The sequence below is a fragment of the Scomber scombrus genome, chromosome 20 (genome assembly GCF_963691925.1).
Source record: "Scomber scombrus chromosome 20, fScoSco1.1, whole genome shotgun sequence".
Taxonomy (NCBI): Eukaryota; Metazoa; Chordata; class Actinopteri; order Scombriformes; family Scombridae; genus Scomber; species Scomber scombrus.
Genome location: NC_084989.1, coordinates 18,388,240 through 18,411,161, shown reverse-complemented (window position 1 = coordinate 18,411,161; position 22,922 = coordinate 18,388,240). Strand labels below are relative to the sequence as shown.

The 22,922-nt window shown below is 38.8% G+C and overlaps 1 protein-coding gene across 1 annotated transcript in view; it reads right to left on the bottom strand.

Annotated features, from left to right (window-relative positions):
- Positions 1–22,922, bottom strand: part of LOC134002367 (collagen alpha-1(XVIII) chain-like) — a 56,364-nt gene that overhangs the window by 24,930 nt on the left and 8,512 nt on the right. The gene's annotated exons all lie outside the window — the stretch shown is intronic.

Here is a 22,922-nt window from a genome sequence, read left to right as displayed (position 1 = left end):
CACTTCTCCACAGAGACAGTGTGGGAGTAGCAATCATCTTATAATTTCCCAAAGCAATGAAAATAAAATGAAAGTAACTGATTAAATTTTCACTAGATGTTGAAAACTTCAGGAATCCTCCAAACATTTTTATACTGATTTTGGTTTGGCCATGAATATGGAGCATACCTGCTAGGCTTTAAATCCACTCTGATATTCTTCACAACTTTTCTACATGAGTGCTCTGGATCCAGTCTGGAGTGTTACAACATCCCTGCCTGCGTCTTTAGACATTTTGATGACTGACAACTTGTCAGATACACCCCATAAAGTCTGCCAAGAGGTTATGAAAGGCCTCCATCTTTCAATGTCATCTTACTCTGTAAACGTACTATTACTGTATGCACACCTGGATGCACATTTGCTTGCTCGCTGTCTGTCACGCATGGACATATAAATGCACACACAGGCACACAAGTTCTCCAACTATGCCAGATGCATGCGCATGTCTCTTAGTCTGTCTGTTAGATGTGCAAGCACTTTCTGAATGCCAACTTATCGTAACATCTCTTTTCTTCACTTCTTGCTCTTTGTCTTTCTGTCCATCACACACACATGGACACACACGCACACACACACACACACACACACACACACACACACACACACACACAAACACACACAACCATGCACACACACCATCCCCTCCACACCTGGTTCTCCTTAGTGGGAAGACCCTGGGAACAATCGTCTGTTCTTTGAGTGTGTATGGGCAGCAGGGTATAGAGGCCGGGCATCTGGAAAGCATTAGGCTAGACTAATACACACGTGCTGCGCAGTGGCAGCTCCTGTAAATTAGGCTTACCGCGTGGCGTGTGTGTCTGTGTGTCTTTGTGTGTGTGTGTTTGTGTGTGTGTGTGCAGGATCGACAAAAACAAAAAGAGTGAGGAAAAAAGAGAGAGAGAGTGAAATGAGAGTGAAAACATTCAAACTTTTCATGAATGCAGTATGAGCGTGTGTGTGGTCAGTAAGGCTTCCCACAGGAAGAGAGGCACACTCCTTCCCCTGTGCATTAATTGGATTGAAACCCTGACAGACTGCAGCAATTAAAAAATAACAATGAAATGCAACTCACACCATTCTGCTGTATAACCTCCACTGCAGCTGAATACTTTAACTTAGCTGGACTGTAGTTCAGAGCTGCTTCTGTTGAATGTTGGACGGTATTTGTTTTAACTATCATGATTTTAGATATTATAGTCATGGTTGGAAAGCTATCTTTCATGCTCTGGAGTTATTTTCTTAGACTGCATCCACAGACAACTAAATCTGAAAACAGCACCAAAATGGCTACAATACATTTCTTCTTCTTCTTCATCTTTCTGGCCAAAAAGGCATTTAAATGAGTGATCATGGAGTGCTTTAAAAATGACACAAATCTGGCTAAGCCTATGTCTGAGTGGGCGTACATGAGTTTCTAATAGCTCAGTTTTGATAAAGCCAAAATCTGTGACTGATGAAAACAGACCTTGAACAGTACTCTAAAAACTTGTGGAGGAAGCATGTGCTCAAAGTGACTTACAGTAAATGCATACAGTGCGGGTGCTTTGATTTTGTTTTTATAAAAATTCAATTAAAAGTAGGTTTCAGTACAGTAAAAATAGAGTAGGTAAAAAGTTCAGGTAAGGTCTGAATTGTCAAAAAGTTTGATTGTTTTGACTTTTAGGTAGTTGCTTTGTTAAGCTGATGCAGTGAAATCTAATAACACTAAAACAAGCTTGAAGCAAGCAAGACATGTTTTCCAAACAGTCTTTGACCCACTTCTCATTCCAGAGAATCCTGGAATCAGAAATTACTGATTGGCTCATTGCTGGCTTTGTCTCTAGACGCAGACTTCACCATGTTGTCAGCGGTGAACTTCCACCAGAGTGAGTCAGCCAACATTCCCACATCTTAGCCTGTCACCTCTCTCTGTCTTTTCCTGAAAGTGACATCAGTGCCTCCACTGGGTCAAAGACTTAACAGCTGGACAGATCACCATGGAAACCAAGACACACTCTGTTCTTGCTCAAGTTCTCATTATGCAGCACGAACATAAGAGAAACGCCAAATCAGTGTTTCCCCCGTGTGTGCATCATGTTATCACTGTATTTGTAAGTAGATCAGGTTTAAGAAATGTGGCTTCACTAATGAGCTATGAATGTGTTCCTCTTAACAAGGATGTGAAGAATGAAACTAGAGCAGCGAAAATATAAAAAAATCACCCACTGCATGAAGATGTCAGCTGTGTGAATATTGTGAGTAATTCTGGTTAGGGTGCGACCCTCACTGTAATCAGCCTTGGCTGAGTCTGAGTACCACCTGCACTGGAACAAGGCAAGAAAATTGGAGAGCAGAGAAGAGGGGGAAGGCCTTGGAGATACAGTACATACACTCTAGCTAATGTTCACCATAATAACTTCAAGGTGCATAAATGGAAGTACAAGATGCTGTGGTCTTATTAAGTCTTTGAGTCATTGAGGAATAATGCTGATGTGAAAAGTGAACTCCCTTTTCCTGGGAAGTTGATGATGTATTGGACAGAGAGGCTATCAGAATACACAGAGAGAGTGTGACCTAAGTTGAGTGCAGACACATAAGGGACAATGTGAATTCACATTAAATACTCACAGTATGCCTACATACCAGGATATGACATTAAGTGTAAGCAGAGAGTGTGGCATATTCAATGGAAAGCAGTTTATCATCATATTATTAGCATGCATCACTATGAAACCCTATGTTTTGAGGGAGATATTTCATTTGTGGTATAATGATGTAATTGTATTACTTCATTACTACTTTAATAAGAAATGTCCTTCAGCAGAAACAGTAAATCAGTTGTCATTTTAGTGCAACTTCATCAGAAAGAAAGAGCATGTGTTAGAGAATAAACAGATATTGTCTCCAGTGACAGTAGCCTCAATAGACCACCTGCTTCATGGGAAAATAAATGACTTTTTGAAGTACAAGCAGCCAGATCAAAAGAAAATATAAATTACAACACTACAGGAATAATAATGATATTATCTTTTATATACAGTAACCAGAAACTACAGTACTCCCACATAATAACACTGTCTGTTTGTATCTAATGTTTGCATGCTTGCTCTCTGTCCAAACTCTGTTCTCTCCGCAGGACTGTTTCCTAAACAGGGCACTGTGTTGAAGTGAGTGTCTGGCTTCAACGTCCCATTGTGACACACTGCTATGGCAAAATCCAGACTGTTACAAATAGCGAGAGAAGCTGTGGCCTGCTCTCAGTTTAGCAGCACTTAAAAGACACCAAGACTGCCATTTCAAAATGAAGTAGCCTCTCTTCATTCCTGGAGTGGAGTGTTAAATAACCTTTTGTGGGAACTTAAAATAAAAAATCAGCTGTTTAAGGACTTCATCTTGTTTGCTGCTTAAATTAGAAATATGTCATTTTGCAGGATGAATTGAAAGTTCAAGTGTACAACAAGAAAACTACAGTTCCCATTGATTGAAAACAGATTAACCCAACACCACAGCACTCACTGCACAAATGAAAACATGAACAAATGCTGCATTTATTATCATATTAGGACAGACAGCTAAGGGCAAAACTCCTAATGCACCGCAACTGATATAATCTATTTACATGTAAAGGCATATTTAAATCTCACTCACACACACACACACACACACACACCCACACCCACACACACACACACACACACACACACACACAGCTGCACAAGTCGACACATAGCTCATGATGGACAGGATGGCGTCTCCTGTACAGAACGTGAATATGATATGAATGACTCTGTTGTGATGTAGGTCTGGTTATGGTGTATACGGTATATCAGCACTAGGCAGTTATGAGCTTTAAAAACTTTTCTACTTGTACTTGGCTAAGATGTCAAGATGTTTGGGCCTGATCATAAAGTAAATGGGAGTACGAAGGGTCTTAATAATGTGGTGATGATGGATAAATTATTTGGACGGCTCTAAATCTTGCCGGCCAAAATCACTCACCTGTCAGTCGGTCTACGGGAGTTTCAGTTAAATCTAATGAGAGAACGAGTCTGCAATCTGATCAAACATCAATCATCTATAAATGGACTTCATTACAGATATTGAGATAGGCACAGAACCAACTCTGGATTGTATTTACTCACACAAAACCTTGTGTCAGCACAAACAATGCAGATTAAATGACTGAAACGTTATCAAGTGTTTAGAGATGTAAAACCCCACTGTTGACTTAAATCCTCCTGTAGGGTTGTGCAGAGGTGTGGGTGTGTTTAGTTGTGCTTTAGAACATAACCGCTGTGAAACAATCAGAAAATAGAGTTTTATTTATTTATTTAGTTGCTACATGGTAAACAAAGTTCTTCTTCCCACAAGTATTCTTCAGTCTGATTGCCAATACGTGAGTAGCAAACACAGCGTAAGTAGGATTGTGTTTCAACAAAAAATGGTTCTGGCTCAACTTCTTCCCACATGGCTGCCGGCATTTTGTTTTGTTTTTTGCTGCACCCCATATGGACCCCACTCCCTAAATGCCTAAACACACTACACTTATTCAAATGAATGGAAGGACTGGCATTTTTTCCCTGCATTGCAATTTTTGTGTGATTGCAGCCTTACACAGCAAATCTTCTGTCTGTGGTAACACTACATCTTGCAAACACACAGCTCTCACTCCCAGGTTACATTCACTGTGTAACTAGTCACATTAAATCTTGCTTTTGTCACAAATCATTTAGACTGACTTGAACTCTGAACTTATAAAAAGGCCATTTTGCTGTAAATGTTTAATCACTGTAAAGTGCAATCAATCACAATGAGAGACAGCTCTGAAAAAGAAAAAATTCAATAATGAGCTACAGTATTTTTGGGAAAATTATAACCAGACAACAAAGAATAAAGAAACACTGATATAACAACAAATTCAAATGTGTTCATTTATCCCATAAAAAATAAATAAAAAATGTTTAATATTGCATGTTTGAGTGTCCCTGAATACAACAGCTGGAAAGGCACCTGCTAACAATTGCAATACTAGGCAACAATAATCTAAAAGCTAACAAAACGTGTGTGTGAATGATTAGATCCAAAAGCTGATTAGAAGGTAGGAAATCAAAAACCTTGACCGTGATTAGTGGTTTTATTAAGCACATGGTTTGTAGTTAATCAGCTAAAACATAAAACCACAGGCACAAGTATTTAAGTTATTATGGACCATGGCAGTTAATCAACACCTGTTTAACTTACAGAGATAAGTACATGTCCTCCTCAGATCTGACAAGACAAGACAAGAAACCAGACTAAAAACTGGGATCTCCTTTCTATCCTGCCCATTCTACAACTACAGATTAACTCTATTTCTGCCAGGTGTTAAAATGGCCTCATTTGCTCTATTCAAAGACAAAACAAAACATTTCACATCCTTTTATGTCAAAGGCAGTGTTTGATTGACAGTGCAGAAGTGATGTTAGCCATGTGTTGTCATGAGAGGCAGGAAGTTCGAGGTAAATTGCTGAGACCACACAGTCCGTATTTAACTTGTGACGGCATACATGCATGTGTGTGTCCAGGTGAGGCTACAGGCCTCCCATTTAGCACAAAGCTGCTCTGTTAGTGTTGAGTTAAAGCGCCAAGTCGGGGCAGTCATTAAAAAGAGAAGCAGAGGTAGGTGTTAACGCTCTGATTGTGATCAAAGGCTCACAGTGCTAAGCTCAGTGATGAATGCAGCTTGTTTAGCATGATGTTAGAAAAAAAGTTTTTTTCCCAACATGCATGAACATCTGAGAGAAGATGTTAAACTCGTCTGTTATGATATAATATATAGAGAAACAAACCTGAATTACTGAAGTAATGATGCATTTTTTATTTCACTTTGAGGAAGCATATGGAATCAGTTTTGATATGTCACACTTGCTAAAAAAACATGATTTGTATGTCCAAGAGAGAGGGGAAGATTCTAGCAATGATACAAGCAAATCTAATTCTTGGCCTTGTAAATTAGATTCTGACAATCTGTCTGAACTCTGTGGATTTATATAAGCTAACAAGTGTAGCACAGTATGTTTTCATTATCAGTAATATAAGCAAGGACAGAAGAGAACTGCACATTCTTTTTAAGTCAACTGACTGTAATGGCCAAAGTACGTATGTGACTAGGAATGAGATCGAAAAGTGATAAATGTATTGTGGGAATGTGGCTGTCATGAATGTATCTTAGGAATGAGGTAGAACCTGCACATATGACTCTCCTGTATGTTAAGAATGTGATGCTCAGATAGGAATAAGAGGCCTGCATGGTATAATGTGCAGAAAAGATACAATCTAATACACAAAGAATGCCTCAAGTCAACAAGCTACCAGATTTATTCAATTTAATGCAGCTTTTCAGAGCTGCTTTATCCAAAACAGAGTTTGCGGTTAATATTGCGTCAGCCACAGATGACACAATGTCACAAACACCTTACTGCAGTAACTGAAAACAAATGAGCCACACATGGAGACAAATAATAGAAATATGCACTAAAGAGGATTTGTATGGAGAAATCATTCCTACTGTGTAAATGGATGACTCATCCACATTACAAATACAAGTTTTCTCATGCCCTGTGGTATCTAGCCATGCAGATAGTGTTTGTGCTTCACAATTCAAGACACACTATATGGCCTAAAGTATTTGGACACCCCTGTCCATATACTTATATGCATACATGATTGTTGGTCTGGGGTTTGGGTAGGCCACTTTCCTCCAATTAAATGAAATCTTAATGCTAAAGAATAAAATAATATGCTTGACATTAATGAGCTTCCAACTTTGTGATGAAGAAAAGCGAAGATCCTTGAAGTCTCTTCCCTCCAACCTAATACAATGAAGGTGGATGGAACTCATACAGAATATGGAGTAAGTCAGAAAACTATTTTCCTTTTTTTGTTTATTATAGGATTTTTGGTTTTTGGGTGGACAGACATTCAAAGCACAAATTAGGGCTGCAACAGAAAACTGTAAAGTCACCCTTGATACAACTATTTCTTCCTTAGAACAGTTACAATGGAGCCCTTCATATGTTCGGAAATGCAAACAGATATTTGGAGCTGCCGTGTGGGATTTCCAAAGTGGGAAGTTACCTAGTGCAGCTTTAATGTACAGCAGTTGTATAAAAGAGGCTTGTTCTCAGTTTGGTCCAATCCTGAAAATGTCAGTAGCCAGTAAGCTTACCTAATGTCAAGAGACGGTTGGTTCCTTTGAAGTAAGTTTAACATGACCTCTAAAAAACCTTTGCAAGAGTCCAATGTATATACATTTGAAGATATAACCTATACAAAAACTTTAAATACATTATTAAATATGTTTGTTTCTGTCACACCATGAATACAAACAGTTGGCTCCAGCAGTCCTCATTAACTAGAAGAACATTTTCCACAATAAAGCCAACATGAGTTCATTCTCTAACAGCCCTCCAACAGGTCATCAACACAACACAACACAGCTGATTATCCCATAAAATGGAATAAGCATTTATGGCCATTTATATTTCAATTGCTTTTGAGATGAACCAGATGGTATACGGGAATCTGAGTAAGCCATTTCAAAACCTCACCATCCTCCTTGCTGGAAGACAGCCATGCATATTTCCACAGGTATTTTAAGTCTCTACCTCCCACTTTTCTTTTCAACAAACATTTGACCATGCTTATCAGGTCAATGGCAGTTAAAAAAACACAATAAAAAACATACAGGACTAATTTGTGGAGCCAATCAGTATCCACCCAACAAGCCATGAGAGTTTTTGGCCTATTTCCTACTCAAACTTTATGAGATCATAACATTTGGGAACACTTGAAATGACAGAATTTGTTTAAAAAATAACTTTCACAAGACCCTTTTTCTGCTGTTGATTGCCACATTTATCGGTGTTGATGCCGAGTAGGTGTGCTGCACAATTTAATTCTCAATAGTTGGTTATATAAACTATAGACCTCCTGATGCACATTAGTTACTGACTGGAATAGAAAAAAGAAAAACCTGACTGCATCAATTTGCCGTTACAAACAACATCACCACCAATCACAACCAAGTTCTATCTTCAGGATTTCATAACCAATCTGTTTCCTATGATTCATTATGCTCTTGGCTCACCAACGCTGCTCTACAAAGTCTCAGTACCAAGTCTGACTCAACCAAAAACGTTGTCCATGTCCCCAGTTAACCCCTGTATATAACTCTGGTCTCCACTGAGAAAAAAAAAGAGGCAACTTCAGCATTGTGTAGGGGTCTGATTATTCAGGCACGAGCGATTAGTTCCCAGAGTGGAAAAATAAATATATAAAATAAAATAGAGTTAACTTAATGGGCAAAGGGAAACAAATCTCAAAACATTGAATGTTTTCTGGGAAATTCCACAGTAGCCAAACCACTATAAATAATACATGATCCTGCAAGGAGGTAGTGATAAGCTGGAAAGAGAGCTAATATTAAATGGCTTTGTTCACAGACTAAGTAATACAAATCTTTGTGGTCAGTATCTCCAAAACTCAAGTATTCAGGAAATTTCTCAAAAAAACATTTAAAGTCTGGGAACAATGTTTCCTTTAGTATTTCTAATCAGATTTTGAACATGTTTTTCTAGCCATCAGTTTATCAACTTGGCTTCTCGCACAGGATCACCCACATATTCAATTTCTTATTACTATAATAATTACTTGTCCAGTAAGAATAACTGCTTTTCTTAAGAGTGCAGCCACACTTTTGAAAATTAACCTCTCTGCAAAAGGACCGACCCTTCACTCTTTCGAATTTGTTTCACTTGAATCAATTTCTCAGACACTGCCTTGAAATTAAGTGGAAACACCACACTGCAATTGTGGCCCAAACAGACACACCTCTTCATGTTGTTGTTGAGCAAGTAAAAAGCATCCAGCTCCAATCTGCCAATTTCTGCTCCAGAAAAATGACTCGCTGTACCCACCACAACAAAATGAGGTAGTGCACACTGTCTCATCCTTATTGATGCCAGCTGCAGGATTGAAGCCAACAAACAAGAGTCCCAGATGTGAAGACATGGGACTTGTTATAGCAGTGGCTGTGTCAGCAATTCTATTTGTTATTTTCACGGAGAGTATTTGAAGGCGTAGACCAGAAGTGGAAGTGACCTATTGGGTGGCCCCAAGATTGCAGTTCTGATGAAATGCTGCCGGATGTATCAGACTGTAAAATCTAGTGTTCACTGTGCATTAATCAGCTGGTATGAGACTGGGTGTTGTTATCCATAAGAAAATGGTGCTTTGCCATCTTCAGGCTGGAAGCCAGTTTCTGCCCCATTTGTAGGGGCACAACTATTTTCGAGTAGTGTTTATGACTGTGGGTAAGATACAGTCTCAGATCAACAGACTCTCTTAGGTAGGTGTACCTTCCAAGACCTTGGGTCACAAGCAAAGAAGATGGCATGCAAGTGCAGACAAAATTTGCCTTTGCAGGGTGTCGTAGCTCGTAGGTTAGGGACAAAACAAGGATTTCGGACATCCTCAAAGAGGTTGGAGGAGAACCAATACCTCTGCTCTAAGAGGAGCCAGTTGAGATTGTTCAGGCATCTGTTCATGATGTCTTCTTGAAGACATGACTAGTGAGATGGACATCTTGGGTACCTTGCTAATCTTACTGCCTACACCTCGACCCAGATGAATGGATGGAATTTATAATCAACATACATTAACATAAATTCCATCCTTTGTGGATTTGTCTTCTTCTTCTTGGTTAAAGCTAAAGAGGAATACACCAATGAGGTTCCAATGGACAACAATCAATAACTGTAGTTTGCCAGTATTATAGCAGTCTAGAGGCAGTATGGAAATTGTGACAGTAACTCCCACTATTGAATATTATGATTTCCAATCTATCTGAGATAAACTGCTCTGCTTCTGCAGGATTAAGGAATCATTAATCACCAAGCTGGGTTCATGCTCTTCTTCATGATGGTTGGTGAAGGTGGATTTAAAGGTTAATTCATCATTTTTAGATCCAGTTTTCTCTGGATTGAGTGCTTTGTATTTTGCCATTAAACTTTCAGTTTTTCACTTGTGTGCCAAGAGGATTTTCTGCACATGGCCAAACCCTGCACCAAAATTGTATTTGGGGAAATTGAGCCAACACACAGAAAATTATAGGCAGGATCAGTTTGCATTACAAGATTCAAGTTGCAATGATGAGTGTACTACATTAAAAATCCTTGAGCTTTGAACGGGCTCTCTTTCTATACCTCTCTCACACTGAACTACACAAACACACAAATGCACACACAACGGGAGCCTTATGTGCGACAGGTAAAGTGAGGTCTGCACTGGGGTAAAAGGGGCTACTTGGTAAGCGAAGCGCATTTTTGTGTTTCATCCAACATTCATCTTAGGGAGCAGGGTTGACTATTTCTCAGTGAGGCGGGCCAGCTTCTTCTCAGTCGGTGGTCTTACAGACTACTGTCCACTAAATGTATGATAATGTATGCAGTGGACAGCTCTTAAAGAAATACACAGATTGTTTTGTGTAAATATGCTCTTTGATCAACTTTCTCTTCTGTGCAAAAATTCTTATTTGTGCAAATGCAAACACTTGCAGTTGTATGGTCTATCTACTTTTTATGTAGTATGCACCAGAGCTAATTAAATAACAAAAATTCAAAGATGAAATATGGAAAGATTTCTGACTTTGCAGCTCCATCAAATATGTTTTGGTAAATTGTTTTCTGAAAATAGTTGTAATTTGATATCACTGACTCCCTATGTCCTTGCTTAGTTATGAGTATGTCTTGGAAAAAAAGCACAACTTTGCCAGGAAACTCTGGCTGACGTTACACTGCGGTTTATTAGCTGCACTGTTGTAGGTTTCACAGGGGGTTAAAGGTCTCGGTGTGATTCCAACAGACCGTGGAAGAGAAGCATATAATGACTTCCTAGTGACAACAGTGTAATCGTACCATCAAGGAGGAGGAGGTCAGGGTAGAATAGTCTTATGTCATTAATTATGTTCGTGATGTATTACAAATAACTCATGAATTGCTCAATTAATATCCCACCTGCTATGCATACCACACTCTTTTCACATCTTGTTACATTCAATAATTTTTTTTCTGCTAAAATGTTAAATTGGGCATCAGCATGGGTAAAAATCAAGTTCTGAAATCTATTTGGCTCATAGAAATTCAAACTGTCCCTGCAGATTTAAAGTTGCTTTGGTAAAAGTCTGGACGGGTGATTCAAAGCTCTGGAGTGTGCCCATATAAGCCAAACTGGACATGAATAGGGTCACTGATAAGGGTCTTTTTTCTCCATGCCCGTAGCAAGTTGGCATGTCCAAGGCTGCAGAGAGCTAAAGGCCAAATAGTTTAGACAGTTAGGTCAGTGGAGCCAAGTATCCCTCCCGTCTGTCTCACCAGACACACACACAAATACACATCATACACACACACACACACACACACACACACACACACACACACACACACACACACACACACACACACACACACACACACACACACACACACACACACACACACACACACACACACACACACACACACACACACACACACACACAAACACTGCCGCCAGTTCCCTGCTCCTTCTGAATTCTTATCTTCCATCTCAATATGGGGTACCAACTTGGCAGCATCGGCAAGAGAACAGTATTACCTTTTTAAAGTGGAATATTTGCAGTATTTTTCTTAATTTTTCACTTAAAGCCCTTCAGGTCACTTTTCAGCAGAATATCAGAGTTACATGTGGGTTTGAGATGCATGTTTTTGCCATTTGAAAACACAAAAAGAGATGAAACTTTACAGAAAATGCATACTGCTTTACTTAGGTACACAAATATCAGTAGCAGAGTGGTCCCACTATGCCCCAGTCCTGTATATTAATCATGCTTTCTCATTCTACTTTCAGAATACAAAGATTGAATGTTTCCAATGTTTATTTATTCAAGAAAACTTCAAATATACAAGAAAGCCTTAATAGCTGGACTGAAATGTTATAAAGCAAATAGAAGGATGCTGGTACAGACATTTTTATGAAATAAAAACCTATCACAATATTATAAATGACATAAGTTGACCAAATACAACAAAACTTGGTTTTCTGAGACAACTGGTTCTGCACCATTAACAGTCTTTCTCTAGAGTTTATTGCAAGAGTAATTCTAGTGACTCTTGAGGAAATAAAAACATCAAAGGCACATTGAATGACAGTAAAAGGTATATGGACTCACAGGTCAAATGGCAAAACATCAGAGTAGCATATAAAGAGTCTATGCAGTGAGCAAAAGCCACATCACAAAGTCCATTGTTAGGTTTGATTCTTTTTTACCTGTCATTACCATTTGATCATCATTCATTGGACCTGTAAATATATTAAGTGTTGCCTAATAATGTAGTTATTTCTTTAAGGCAGTCTCCTTAACTCTGCCTTCATGTTAATTAAAGCAGCTAGAGGCTGGTAGTTAAAAGCTGACATCCACAGGGTTCAGATGTCGTGGGGCTCCATGTAAACGGCACATTGTTTAGTCTTACCCCAAGCTGTGTTTAACCAGCTGTAGAAACTGCACTCTGACCAAAGTGTCAGAGGAATGATGGTCAAGCTAAAAAAAAACACACAAAAAAACAACAAAACCCTGCCTGTTTTTGGCAGCTTGCTGACACAATGTCCAGCCTTCAACTTAGAGCTTTTGGAGAAAAGGCACAAAACCTCCCTCTGCTTCCACTGTGAAAAAAGTGGGAAGAAGATCAATAGCTTATTTTTCAATTTCACTTTGACAAATGTGCAAGAAGGTGCAAGAGAGGAGTGGCACTAATGTGTATGGTAAGGAAAGAAGTGATCAATCAGCAATTACCAGAGGCTAATGAGAGGCCGGTGCAAAGCTACTTTCTACTTAATCAACCATGTAATTGGGACCTTTTGACATGGCTCCTGCCAGAAGAGGATGAAGAAAAGGAGCGGAAAATGCTGACTGAGTAAGAAAAAATGAAAGTGTGGCAGGGAAATGAAACAAGATGGTGAAAAAGAGAAAGAAAAACTAAAATAGTCGTAGAAAATGTACTAAGGTGCAAAGGATCAACATCTGCAACTGAACATTGCCCTGTGACCTTTTCATCGTCATCCATCTCAGCTCCTCAAGCCATAAAAAAAAATCTCTTAAGATCTCCTTTCCTTCTTTTCCAGTGATGAATGCCAAAGCTTTGCAGTCAGGCAAAGGTTTGGCATGTTTGTATTCATCACATAGAAGATACTCGTGTAGCTTATCCAAACTGTTCCTACGGAGGGAGGGAGGAGAAGGGGGTCTGAGTGATACCATCTGCTTTGGCTCTGTAGTGTGAGTTGTTCCCTACAGTTTGAAGAGCGGGCCCTCGGCCAATCCACTTGCAGTCCGGTGTATTCATTGACTCCAGTGTGGCCGCTCCTACGGCGCCGGTTGACTGTCAATGTTTAAAGAGTTTTGACCGGTCTGGCCGACCCAGATTGAAAAGACCCAGATAATAATGACCTGAGATACCTGAGTGCAATGTGCTCTTTTCATTTCAGTCTATTCATAAGAGCTCCCATTAGTCGTACAGATAAAAGGAGAAAAACTAAGAAAAAAAAAACTGCATCAGTCATTAAATATTTTGACAAAATCTGAAAGAAAATTATCTTGTATCTTCCAAATATGCGGATGCATCATATATAGGAAAATGCATTCCTTTGGTAAGTAAACTAAGGATTGTAGGATACAGATGCCAGGAAGATAAATTCATTTTTTGTCTTTTCTCAAGGTGCCAACCTGCCATTAGTGTATGAATGTCTGTGGGAGTGTAATATTTGGGTGGCTATGTACATCTATTGTACACTATATTTCCATTGTAGGGCTTGCAATTTGAGCCACAGCTGGCTCTCTGAGAAGTGAGGATGTCTCTCTGGATTGCATTTTGTTTTTCTCTTTTTTGGCTTTTCTTTGTTTTCTCAGGATGGGTCAAGAACCATAACTATTATGAACCCAAAAGGCCAGTTTAGAATGTGTAGGTGGTATTGTTGTCCATGTACATAATTTGTATTTCAAACTGATACCATTTTAGAGTAATTCAGCCTATCTATCCCTTCACTGACTGTTGTAAACACAGGTAAGTCTTTCAAGGGAAAGTCCTGGCACGGAGGAAGTGTTTTACATTTTTTGGCAGCAACAGCAATTTGTTGGAATAGAGGAAGAACTGTCAGCTACTGCTACCAAGGTGGAGCTTTCTCTATAATTTCACTGTTTTTGTGATTTCTGCTCAACTGCCAAGTGATTTCTTAAGAAGTTCAGTGAAACAACGCTGCTGCAATTACTCATCACTGATCCTGGTGCCAAAATGCATATTACCAATGTAGACAAAATTGCTGCTCCAGAAACCTTTCAACAAATCAAGTAACAGTCTTATTGCAACCCAACTGTCTTACAATGCACTGGTCAATTAGTTGCTAAATTGGGTCAAAATGCAGTCTGGGTTCAACCTGGGGAGGAAATGACCCCAATACTTGACCTTAGTGTCCTACAACAACTCCGAACATTCAGCAGCTGTTAGCATCATTTATCAGGTCAGAACCAGGTCAAGCTCATTGGCTTGTTATTTTAAACTTGAAATTCCTCTAGTCTCCCAAGTGTTTGTAGTGTTATGGCCAAAACAAAGGCTGAGCCTTTTAAAGACTCCTTTGGAGGTGGACAGGCATTTATTTAATACGTTTAGAGGGTGGCTCTTTTTTTCTTGTCAGTGGAGGAGGGTACAGGTCGGTTTTCATTTCCATTTGTCTGGACAAACTCAAAATAGTAAGAGAATTGGTCTAATCTGCAGGATTTAGACAGCACAGTGTGTGTTGAACTTGGCCTGCATTTAACATGCAAAAAGAAGAGGATTGAAGAAAGAAGTAAGAGAGGGAGAAAGCAAGGAGATGTTATTGAAAGAAAGGTAAATTAAAGAAAAAAGAATTACACAGGATATGAAAGATAGAGGATGTGCAAAAAATTCCTAACCCTCATTAAAAAGGCAATAAAAACACTGTTAGGTGAATGCTCTGATGATATCAGCTCTTATTCACCTAAATCAGGTATTGAAACAGTTATGCTGTTTATATCACCTATTCGTCTTTGCCTTTGGTCTTTACTTGTGAAGAAAATCTCAAAAGTCAATTCTGAGAGGAACCAAAAGAACACATCTGAGTGTTTCTCAGCTGTATAACCAAAATCCCAACAGTGCAGTTACTTATAATGTGCACAGTAACGGTCCAGCTCCTTGGAGCCCCAAAGCCTGTGATGTCTCTGCATGGTGGAAAACATTCACCATGTTTTTACAGTCAAGGCTAGTAGAATCAAACACGTTTTTATTTGCCATATTCACTGTGGATCCATATTTCTCCACAGAGAACATCTTGTGTATCTCTATAACTTGCCAATGTGAAATTAGCATTGTCTTTAGCCTTGGTTTGATGACAGTTTTTGAGCCAACGCCAATGGGTGTTGGCCCAAAAGATCGAAAAACTGGAGAGAGAATTAGCTATGGAGATCTTCACTTCAACTGTTTGACACATTTATAGCAGAGATGAAACAAACAGAGTACATGCTAGTATGCTGTTATTACTGGCTCTAACACCTGGCATTTCACACTGTTGAGCTTACATTTTGAAATGAGTTTCAGAAATGGAGACAAGCTGGTGGGGTCTACTTTGTGAGGGCTGTTTTTATATTGTATTTGATGTTACAAAGAAAACACAGATGACAGAGAAGGGGATGAGAGGAAGGCCATAAAGTGAATTTCAATATGAAACATCAGAACTAAGTGAGCATTGCATACTCTCGGTTTCTCCTTCTACACATAAATTGTATTGAAATATCACTAATAGCCCCAAGTGTATAATACTGTGATCGTAGTCAGTCAATGAACCACAAGTGTCAAAGTCTTAAGCCTTAATGTGAAGCAGATCCATGCTAAAAAAGCAAAAAGTGCTGAACATGAAGATTAGCTCCTTCAGTTGCGCCTGGATTTGATCTCAGTTTGATTTATCATCAATAAAATGTGAAGAAAAGGCCAACTGCAAGTTCCCAGATCTTGAGGTGTCATCTTCAATTGTGTGTTTTTCCTGATCAACAGTTAACCTCCAAATTTTACAAGTAGTAATATGTATGAACTGACTGAGATGGAAATTGTTTCAAGCACTCGAGATGGCATGACTTAAAAACTGGTGGTAAGAGAAAATGTTTCATACTGATCCAAGCTCTCCACTGAACAAACTCTATTACCTCCATCTAATCTTAACACTGTCTCTTTTTAAATAAACTGACTATAATCAGTTAAACCAAATTAAACTTTGTCACTGTAAAAATAGTTTCATAACCATGATCCCTGCTGCATACGCACACAATGTACAGTCATAAAACTGGAGACAAAGCTGCAATTCTTAACTACTGACACACACACACACACACACACACACACACACACACACACACACACACACACACACACACACACACACACAGTGGAAGATAGCTACAACCTTTTTCTTATCTTAGTAATAACGGATAGGCTCTGCACTCTCCAAAATGAGCACTTTGATTTACAGAGCCATTGATGAGGTAACTTAATCCAGAAGCAAATGTTGCAACTCAACCGCAGTTCAGTAGGTGTGTGTTTCCATGAGCATGTGTGTGTGTCTAGGGGGGTGGGGGAAGTTTTTGCATGGGTGTAAAGCTTTCCAGATTTAGAAGCTGGCTTCTTTCTTTGCTAACAGTCCTGATATAACAGGGGGGATTGCACATAGCTGTTAGCCTCCATAAAAATCCTCAACAAGTACCTGCTGGCAACCTGACAGGCTCTTTGATCCTCAACATCTGACCCAGAGTTCATTTCCTCATTCAGGAGATAAACTGACAGCATGCCAGTCTCCTCCTCTGCATGCATAAAGTATCTAAAAAAAACAGATAATCAGCATTTGCTTATGGAGGTGAAGCTTCAAACCTTCAGATGTCATTCACAGCGCATGATGAATCACATGGGCTAGAGTTTTAGTTTTGGACGTATTAGAAGTTGACAATTTGGTTTTATTGTTAGCCGTTGTTTGCTAAATAATCACAGATGCATTTCTGTTCCACCTCAAACTGTTTCCAAACTTGAACCTGCAACAGTTTACTACATGCATTGTATATAAATATGATTTTTCAAAGTGAATTGATTCCAGCTGTTCTGCCTTGTACTGACATTGCATACAAATTGCTAACAAATGCTTGGAAACCAAAACACCTGTTGGGACAAACACTTCTCTTTTAGTTTATGCACTTCTTATTCTAAGATGTTTTGTTGTAAACATGTTTATGTTTCTGTGTGTTTCTTTGCCAAAGTCATGCTCATCTCTACAGTCTCACCTGACCTGATTAGGCAAGAAAAAAAACATAACTGGATCCTGTTTGCAAAAATTTGGGTAAATTTAGCAACTATTTTATCGCTTGTACTGTAGTAAAACTTTATTTCAATTCTACCCTTTACATATATTATTATAGAAGAAAAGTATGTATTATCATTTCCTTATTACAGTCTTTTTCTGTGCTTTAGACTTTCCTGACCCAGTTTCTTCAAAGTCGCCTTATTCAGGGATTACGCGATATTAGCTCAAAAATGGCTCAATCCAACAGATGGGAGGTTGGGGACAGTTTATCCCCTAATAGAGACAGATGACTCATTCTACATCTAAGACGCCTCACAAGGCGGAGACATAAAGACACACATATTAGAATATTTTTGCTTTCTCTCACATAATTTGACATCTTCAGGAAGCTCTGTAATGCTTCAAACAGCCCGGTTATTGACATTCCTGATCTTGAAAGTCTATTTCTGGCCCCTGTTATCACATTTGCTAATCATCCAGGTCATGAAAGACTACAAGATATATTGGTCGGGGTTCATTGTGTAGTCTGAAATCTTTTGACCGACTTAGGGTGGAACCATGATCACCTCATTTGACACAGTAACCATTTCCAAAGACTGTTGTGCTGTCGGCTGTTATGAAAAACCACTCTTTTTTTTTTACATCTATAGCAATTAGTGATGTACAGAAAGTACATTTGTCTCTGTCAACACTGTTATGGTTTCATCAGGATATTGTGACAGTATTTAAAGACTATTCATTAATAGTATTCATGTAATTATATAATCACATTATTACCATCGATTATGTGGTTCGTAAAATGTCAGTTAATTGTCAAAATGGCTATTCTAAGTTTCCAGAGCCCATAATCAGTTCTCAAAATGTCTCGTTTTGTCTGACTATAGTCCATACTTAAAGATCAATCAGTTTATAATCAGAGTATGAAAACCAGACAATATTCACATTGGGAAACTGGAATCTGTGAATATTTGCTATTTTTGCTCAAAAACAGCATGGATCAATTATTCAAATTCCAAGTATCAAATTGGTTGCAGATTCATTTTCTGTTGACCTAGACATGGTTGCAGCTTTGTCGCAGCAAGAAAGTTATCCTAACACACTACAGGAAATGCTCAAAATGCTAATGTCACTGTAGAGTAATCATTTAAACCGTTAAGAGTGAACACACTTTAACTGAGCTTCAAGTCCAAAATATTTGTTAATAAAAAATAAATCCTCTTTATTTTTCCTAGGCAGCTTTTCAGTTATAGTTGTGCACTGCTGCAGAAACATGTAGAAACATGGAAGAAACATGTATTTGAAACCGCAATCCACTCCCATCATAAACTAGAGGAAGTCATAACGATGTGGAGTTAATAGATGAACTGTTCTATAGGCCAAAGCTGTAATAACAATAATAATAATCATGATACTGCCTGTGCCCCTCTTTCCTGCTCCAGATCATTACATGTATGTTGCATCACTATTTGGCAACTTCACAGGAAGACCTTGAAACCACTCAGCAGACTTCATCTTGTACGAAAACACATGGCCAATAGGTGCAGGTTTAAAATCTTGCCATCAAAAACATGGCTTTAAGAGTGAGATGAGGAAAAGAAGGATGAAAGGAAACTAATATACTTAGTGGTGACAATGACAGGCTGCACAAAACATACACAGTCTGCAATAGAACTTTATGTACTTTTTAGTATCCTGTTTTAAAAAAAATATTATTATTGTTTTTATTTTTTACTTTATTGGATAGCGGTCAGTGAAAAGGGCAGACAGGAAACAAGGGGAGATAGATATGACATGCAACAAAGGTCCCTGCTGGAATCGGACCAGGGATGTTGTGATTATATTACATGTGCAGTAACCATTCGACTATCGGGGCATTCAGTGCCCTGTATTTTTAACCGCATATCACATGTTTTCTTAATGCCTTTCTCACCCCAAAGTGCCTGACCACAAAATCCTGAAGGAAAACAGACAAACGTCTGAGGTTTCCTTTTGGTAGCCCAAAACCAAAAAGGGAAAAGTACTTCTTCTTTGTAGCTGTCATTGACAAAAATGGACTTTTACTGTTCTGAGCTGTGGCAAAGATTCCCCCACTACAAAGGTACTGAATTCATCCGCTTAGGAGTTCTGCTCGGTTGTGTTCAGCTAAGCCACAAGGAGGAAAATGAAAATATCAAAACAAAAGACAGAACTGCCAATACTGGTATTCTTGCCACGAGTGTTTTGCAGTCAGGTTATGCTAAATAATTCATCAAAAGCAAAGCGATTTCCCAGTTTGTGTTATTTGCTGTGAGGAAATTGGGGCAGAGTTCATGTTTCATATCTGCTGCCAGTGGGGGAGTTATCAAGGTTTGCCTGCTAAATGGGCAAAAGTCTCCTCCGGCAACCACAACATCACATTAAATTGCTTCACTTCCCCTTGGCCACGTTGCCAGGTTTGACTCAGCTGTTTAAGTTTGATGATGAGAGGATGAAAAGAGCATTGTTCAAATGGAAAGAGACAAGACTTTTTATTCAGAGCAGGGAGCGGGTGTTTTTTGTTGCCAATCTTGTCAGAACTAGACTTTACATCTATAAAAGCAGTTTTATCAAAGTAATAGATAATAGATCCGTTCCCAAATTTCAACATTTTGCCATGACAATGTATCCATGAAAGATCCATTTTACAGCTCATGATATCTATGGGAAGAAATACGATATTTAAACAAAAACTACTGCATTACAAAAACCAAGGATGCCAAAGAGCAAATTGTTGTCAGCTATTATAATAGATTAAAAAATACAACGTAACCGAATGGACTCTGCACAGCTCTCTACCAAAGTGTCCACTAGATTTGCCAGACAAACCATTATTTTGCTGTTCCAGTGCAATTATTTACAGGCACTGCTTTCCAAATACATCTTGCTAACCACCATGATTTTCCATTAGAACTATTGCATTCAGCTACCCAACATTGCCAAGTTTTACTCAGTTTAATTCAGTGAACCATGAGGGAAGTAGCTGTTTTTGGGATGGCAAATTACTTCATACCAGGAGCACTTATGCAAAATAAACAGAAAAAGTCTGCTGGTTATCTAATTCCAATCGAGGCAGCAGGGTTTCTGTCAAATCTAAAAAAATTAACTGCCCCTTGTTGTAAACCCAGTTACTGTTGCCAGATCTGACTCAGGACCTTCTGGGAGCTGCTGAAACAGCAAGGAAATGGCAAAAGGAAAAGGGTTAAATAAGAACTGCCCTTTGCTCTACTGATCTGTTTTTCTCTACACTTTTTCTGGAAGCTGTTGAAAAGTTTGTGGTACAGGTCTGAGTGCCACATTGGGACATCCGGTCTTATGACTGTGACAAAAAAAAACAACCCACAAGCATCCGTCCCAAAATTGGATATCTAATTTCTTAATCCCAATAAATTGGTCATCCAAGTTTGGTTCCTTGTTGATTCAAAAGCCAGACCAATTATATATAAAATAACCAGATATTTCCAATCAAGTGTAATAAATACATCAAGATTGTTTTCAGCAGCTGAATAGGTGTTGAATTTGCTCTAGTCTGAAAGCTTTTTGGAAAACAGATTTGTTTTTCTCTCCACTCTGTTCAAGAGAGGCTGCTGAAAGCTTTAGGGGCCCGAGCACCATATTGAGTGTCTGGTTTTGTCTGAGGGATGGCGCGATGACAGTATTGTTCAACCCGGGCCTGACGCAGAAGAAGTTCTCTGCACTCGCCAAGTTCACCTACAATAATAATTAGCTTTAGTCAAAGCCAGAAGATGTCCAAGCTTTGTTCCTGCTTTCACAAATGCTAGGTTTAGCACAGCTTTTTAACTGCTTAAGAAAGAAGTCCTGCATTTACGCATAAGATTAGTTGCTTTCAATAACTGCATTGGGCGTTTGTTAAAAATGCTTTGTAGCCACGTAAATGCATTCATTTCCAGATACTGGCAGAGTTAGCACAATGTTTCATCCAATTAAACCGCTTGCTTGTCAACTTTGGTACACAGATCTGGTTCTCATTTTAAACTGGGGAGCTTCCAAATGTGAATGTGCTTAACTTTCTTAATTAAGCGAAGGCTCAACAGAAATGGACCAACATATTTTACCTCTAACAGATAAGTGAGAGATGGTACAGCCTGCATTAGTGCACCTGGTAACTTTTTGATACCCTGCTGGAACACGTCTTATGTTTATTCTGTGGTTACTATGATCACATGATGGTAAAGTTTTAAACCCAACAGTTAGCCCCTGCCCTAATCGACCATCTGTTTTCGTACAAGATGAAGTCTGCTGAGTGGCTTCAAGACCTTCCCGTGAAGTTGCCAATATATGATGCAACATACATGTAATGATCTGGAACAAAAAGAAGGGGACAGGCAGTATCATTATTGCTATTATAATCATTATTGTTATTATCACAGCCTTGACCTGCAAAACAGCGCATCTCGTAACCCTGTATCATTGAAATGTTGCAGATTCATTGAAAACTGTACTGTACTAGAGGCTGAAGTGAGATCCAACATTGACAAGAGAGAACAGAAAAGTGAAAAACACCCAAAACACTTTCTCTAGTCCACACTGAAGCAGTTTGCACGGTTATTTAGGAGTCCTTTGAGAAACTCTGAGAGCTGTTTTGACCATGTATAATTACAGACAGCTCAACATTGTGACTTTCACAATGCTGCATGCCATGATGACATATTTTAGTGTACAATACATTATTCAAGAAGAATCATATAAAACCAGACACTAAATGTCCAGTCTTTACTGTTGGCTCACAAACTTTGATCAATGTTTGCAGCTTTTTTGCCAGCCTGCAACATTTTGCTGAATCTGTTTTTTCTAGCTTCAATTGTAGTGATGATACAAGAACAATTAAATCAGCCATCATCACTTCCACAAGTGGCAAGAACTCTTAACTGAATTAAGTCGAAGGAAAAAACAGGTTGACATTACTGGGTTTTTTGCCATTTTTTGATGGAAATGTGTGAGTCTAAGTTAGCCACTTTACTAAACGCATAACCGTAATAAGTGGTACTGCTAATGGGAGAACAACAGCAGAAACAGCAACAGTGCAAACCACAAACCAAGATGAGGAATCGAGTTGCTGAGTTGCACAGTTATTTCCTGGATTTCAAAGATCACAGAAGAACAAACAGTGTTCCACTTAAACAAAGAAAGCAAATGAATAAATAACGGGGAATTGATATGTATGTATTTATTTTACTTATTTCATGAGATAAGTGAGAAAAACATGAAGTGGGAAATGAGGACATAAGAGGAGGATAGAAGTATTAACTGAAACTTAAAGAAAGAAGAGACAGAAAGAGACAGATGTTCGTTGATGTTTATTAGCGAGCAGTGGGGAAACAATCAAGTTACTCTGACCGAACCATTAATTAGATCTGTGGTGGGATTTTTCTGGAAGTGAGTAGAGAGTGTGTTAAAAAACAACGCAGCTGCAGACCAGCTGAGCGCACACACACACACTT